This window comes from Myotis davidii, unplaced genomic scaffold (assembly GCF_000327345.1).
Source record: "Myotis davidii unplaced genomic scaffold, ASM32734v1 scaffold293, whole genome shotgun sequence".
Taxonomy (NCBI): Eukaryota; Metazoa; Chordata; class Mammalia; order Chiroptera; family Vespertilionidae; genus Myotis; species Myotis davidii.
The window spans coordinates 667,143-673,142 of NW_006285115.1; positions in this window are offsets into that span (position 1 = coordinate 667,143).

Consider the following 6,000-nt stretch of genomic DNA (forward strand, 5'->3'; position numbering starts at 1 on the left):
TGAATCACTCAGGTACTAACCCATGTGGCCCTGAAATTAGGGCTTCATCTCATGATAACACCATAACAAGAGGATCTAAGAACCATGCCAAAATGAATAATATAAACTATAAGTAAAGTTGGGTAAAAATCAAAATAAAACATGTAGTTTATTCACCCCAGCGAAATGCCAAGGTAGGTTTTAGAATAAAAATAATGTTTTGGACCAAGGTTAAAGAGCCCTTCCACGAGGGAGTATGAAACTAGCTTGGAGGACATCTATTTCTGCTGTTGATTTTGTAACAACCAAAGGCAATAAAAGACCAAGGTAAGAATATAGGGAAATGATTTGATTACATCTCAAAGGGTTAAAGAGCCCTTCCACGAGGGAGTATGAAACTAGGAGGACATCTATTTTGCTGTTGATTTTGTAACAACCAAAGGCAATAAATTAAGTGGCTGTAAGTCCATACTGCCCTACTTATGGCATATACACATCACCTGGGACTGACAAGCATCATTGGCCACAGGGGAGACAATGTGAGCTAGTTTTAACTATTTGTTGTTTATACACTCTCCCCGCCTTTCATTATTATGCAGAAGTGGGTAGTGGAGTATACTTGTGTTAAATTCAAAGACAGAGAAAACCATATAAAATCATTCAATAAACATAAGAAACTGAATACACCCATGTGTGATTAAATCATAAATGAACAAAACCTTCCCTAAAGGGGGTGGAGAACAAAGATTATGGTAAACTCACAGGAGAAACAATATATTCAATAGGTGTATGATATAAATTTACCTTAAAATAGCAATAAGAGATCTTTTGGAATGGGGTCAGGAAACTCTTATTTTCTCTATCAAATTGCCAACGGTTTTGAATAAAAATATACAATAAAAGAAGACAGGATGGAGACCTTTATCTGACAGCTCTGAATGTATAACTCACACTTATCAAGCTCTTCACATCCTAGATTATTCATCATTTGGTAAAGATTAAAATAAGTTAGTGTGTTAACACAATAAGCTAATTATAAGTCCAGCAGTCATTATTCTGACATTCATGGTGGTGATTTGACAAAAATCTTTAAAATAAAAAAAATATCATTTTCATTCTAGTTTCAGAAAATTTGACTGACTAGTTCTAATATCTCCTTTTTCCATTTTGTTCCCCCTCTCTCCCCATTTAGTATATGTCAAGAAACCTGTGAATTTGAGGTTTAACTTTCCTTGGAAGCTAGCATGTTAGCCTGCCACAGTCCAATACAGTCCAATTGATAATGAAAGAGGAAGAGGACACAAGACTTTTGGGTAAGAGTAAAAGAAATAGCAAAAGAAATAGCCAGACTATCAGCATTTTCTTGCACTGATTCCTCAAACCTCAGTCTCCAAAGAGCGATGCAAAGAAGGTCAGAGGGCACCTCTGTTTGCAGTGGGTTGTATGTTTAGGCCAGAAATACTGAGCTTAGAAAACCTGACTCTTATAATGGGCAGTAAGCATGCATGTCCTAATCCAAGCATGTCAAACTCGAGGCCCACAATGAGTATCATTTTGCCCAGCTAATATAACGGTATGTAAGAAACATTTTAATAAAAATTTCGTAACTTAATTTTCACAATATTCTGTTATACATAATTATTAATAACGACCTACAACGTTTGCTAATGACTGATTACTATAATCGTGTTGCATTTATTTCCCTTACGTGCCATATATGCAGGTGCACCATTTCTCTCCACTAATACTAGCAGCGAATATTCTAGCAGCCGATTGCTACATCATTAGTCTTGGACTGACTTGTTTGGTATGCGTAACAGGAAATATTTTGCTTTTGGAGAACAAGAATATTAGGTTTACTTGCATTACACTTATTAATTTGTGCAGTTATTCGGTGTCTGGTAAGTTCATGTTCAAGAAAAAAATATTAATTTTTATTAAAATGTTCTATTATTTTATTTAACAATGACGCCTTTATTTTAGCCCTTTGTATTCAGCACGTCTCTATCGAAATAAATCTACGTTTCTATGAAAATTGAAGCCTTTGTTTTTTGTGGCCCACATAAACCTTGTTTATTTGGCCTGTGTTAGCCTTTGAGTTTGACACTCCTTCTACCTCTGTGACTTTCTAAATAAACTTTTGCTTGTATTTGAGTACTGACTCTGAATTCATTCTTAGTCAAAACTCAAGGACTAACATCTGGTGCCATTTGCCGTTAACACTATTAAACTTCTGTTTGTATTTCTCCTAATAACCTGACTTTTATTATAGGAGGAGTGTCAGCCATGAACCTAGAAAAATTATTCTTTGTCTATATGTATACTGTGTTATACCTAATCTATGGGTAGGATTATTTCATATGTCCCCTATATTTGTACCTCCTAGTCAATTATTTCACATATAATTTCTTATAAAATTGATTGATGAGTACATTAAAGAATAAATAAGCTAAAGTCCTGGCTGGGTAGCTCATTTGGTTAGAGCCATGGTTGGCAAACCACGGCTGTCGAGCCACATGCGGCTCTTTGACCCTTGAGTGTGGATCTTCCACAAAATACCACATGCGTGCGCGCACGTACAGTGCGATTGAAACTTCGTGGCCCATGCGCAGAAGTCAGTATTTTATGGAAGATCCACACTCAAGGGGCCAACGAGCTGCATGTGGCTTGCGAGCCACAGTTTGCCGACCACTGGGTTAGAGCTTTGTCCTGATATGCCTAGGTTGTGGGTTTAATCTCTGGTCAGGGTACATATAAGAATCAACCAAAGAATGCATAAATGAGTGGAACAACAAATCTATTTTTCTTTCAAAAAAAAACCCAAAACTAAAAATGGTATTATAAATCAACCTTTAGTTTCATTCCATGACTATCTTTACCACATTACATGCATCATGTTACATACTGGTAATACCAAAATAATAACATATGTACCTTGCCCTCAAGTAAATTAGAGAACCCTCACAATATCTTCTTAATTAGTGTAAAAATGTGAATTCTCATGTTTTTAACCTAGCCTTCATGGATTTACTTACTTTTTCATTTTTTAAAAAGCCAAGTGAAATGGATTGGTTTATTTCCATTGGACACTTATGTAAGCAAACCTTCCCAAAGAAGATAAAAAATAGTGGCAGGTGCAACAAAAATTTAGGTATTGCCTATGTACAATCTGATATCACTTTACAGATTAGTCTAAGATGCTGAAAGTTTCAGAAGGACGTAAGAAGCTTGAGTGGATACTATATGTGTAGAATGCCATCTGTACCTGAAAAACATGAAATTCACTGTTTGATTGATAGATAGGTAGATAGGTAGATAGATAGATAGATAGATAGATAGATAGATAGATAGAGAAGGAAGGAAGGAAGGAAAGAAGGAAGGAAGGAACGAAAGAAGGAAGGAAGGAAATAGAGAAAAAGCCATAAGGATGAGTATGTGTAAGAGTTTTATAGGACTAATTGACTGAAGTTTCTGTCTCTGGACAAATACTGTGAGTGGGAGAACTGAGGAGTAGAGAACAGGTTTTGGAAGTGCCTATGTTTGTAATGAAACGAATCTCCTCTAATGTTCTTTAAAAGATACAATTAAGTGCTGCAATTTCTCTTTCATTATGTAGGAGCACTGGTCCATGCTTTAATACATGCAAATCCCTGCAGAGTCTTGGTCATTTTGTTAGGAAGTTAGACATGAGGGGCTGGGGTGGGGCCTGCCCTGGGGTCTTGAATAGGGTGGGACCAAAATTGCCTTCAGGCCACCTCTCTTGGGCAGCTCAGCAGCCAGCAGACCACCAGAGGGCAGGTTCTGAACCAGAGGTTCTTGGGCAAGCTCAGAGGAAAATGACATGACTTCAATGCGACCATACTAGGGCCCTGGACTAATAATTATAAAATTTGCATTTGAGTTTTGACCCCACCCGAGTGGATTTTTCTGTATGCATTATGGCTAAAGGAATGCCCAGAAGAAAGATAGCTTCTGTCAATCATCCCTGAATGCAAATGAAAGTCAAGTCTCCACCCAGAGATCCCCTCTTTTAAACCCAGGAGTTTGGGGCCATGTTATCTCCCTGTGCACTGCCCTACCTCCAAGGAGCCCACCCCTTCCCTTTCCTCAGGCACATGTCCCTTAGCCTCTGTGGGCCCCCATGCGACTTGCAACCTGAGGAGAAACTGGCTGCTGAAGCTGGTCCCAGGCTAACCCCCTGAACCTGTCTCCAAGGCCCCCTTTTCTTTGACTTCCCAGTGAGCTGAGGAAGCCCAGCCATTCATATTCTCTCTCTCTCTCTCTCTCTGTTTGACTGGCCCACTCCTCATTTGGAATATATCTCCCATAAACATCATTTTGTTTTGCTTTCATTTTTGTTGACCTTAAAATATTGTCTGCATCGACAAAAAACAACAACAAACAAACAAACCAAGGTCCCAACCAGTAACCCCAAATGGTAACAATTTGGGTCTAGGGATTTCTAAAGGTTAATGTATTTTACTTGTTTTTAAAATGTCATTTATCTTGCTTTTTTGCCCTTTCAGAAAGTTGACAGGGGGAATGAGAAACCCTTTCAAAATAAGAATTGAGACTTAATAGGAAAAAATGACACACACTGAGGTGGTCAGATTTAAAAAAATATATATTACTTTATTTTTTCATATTTAATTTTGCATTCTGACCATACCTCCTTAATGTTCCCTCAGCTTGATGAAACTTAAGAACAGTTCCTTCTTGAGTCTAGACCATCCTTTTCTTAGACAGTTTACTTTAGAAAACTTATAAGTTATTTTCCTGCTCCTTTGAGATATAGATTTTTATTTATTTATTAATGCATTTTTATTGATTTCAGAGGGGGAGAGAGGGAGAAAGAGAGAGAGAGAGAAAGAATCATTGATTGGCTGCTTACTGGGGATCGAGCCTGCAACTCAGGCATGTACCCCTACACTGGAGATCAAGCCCGTAACCATGGCGGAGCTGGCAATCGGGAATTGAACCATGACCTCTTGGTTCATAGGTCAACGTTCAACCACTGAGGAACACTGGCCAGGCGAGATAATAGATATTTAAAGTCTCTTGCCAGTTTTACAATCCAGAACTATCTTTCTCAAGCTTCTGGGGACCATCCTTTGAAATGTAACCCTCAAGAAAGATAGGGCCCTGTCTCCCCATTTCTGTGGGAAGGTAAGGGCCTAATTTCAGGAGATATTTGCTCCTGCTTCCCCATGGCCAACACCACTCAGACACCTCACCTTGCCCGCAGTGATGCAACAGCCTTCCGTGACTCATTGGCTTCGGCCTATCCTGCAGGAAAGCAACACTTTTTTTTTTTTTTTTTTTTGCTGCAAATTCACACAGTCATACTGAGTTCTCTGTTTTGTTTTGGTGTTTTTTTTTTCCTGCCATGCACTCCGTATGCCTTGATGACTTTGAAAACTAAACTTTCTTTCTCTTCTCCTAGACTAGGATTCTAATTTAGGTATAATGGGATTGAACCTCCCTCAAGCCTTTTAAAATATTCAAGGGAGGCATAAAAGAAATAGCAGAGAGACATTCACATTTTATTACGCTGTATGATGAGGATATTGTATTGCACACATACTAATGTAAATTCCTCCAAAATATATAATTTCCACCCTTTTATTCTCTCATTGTTCCCTTCCCACAATCAATTTGGATTCCTGAGACCTTTCACAACAGAACTAAATAGCTTTTCGGAGGCCGACGTGCCTTGGTCTTTTGAATTCAGGAACTGCGCACTAGACAGAAGCTATAAGTAATAAATTTCTCCCTGTGACTCTTCCTGACAACAAGAAAAAAACATTAATTTAACTTCTCGGGTTGAACTTAAACCAAGGCCTGAAGAGTAGATAAGTGTCTCACACTATTCACTTTACTACTCCTGCCCTGTGAATCTTACAAGGAAATGAAATATTTCCAGATCCTAAAACTTAGTTGAAAGAAGTGCTTTCATATTTAGGAAAACTTACACATAGCATTACAATTTAGAAATATTCCTTTTCAACTTCTGCAAGGTTT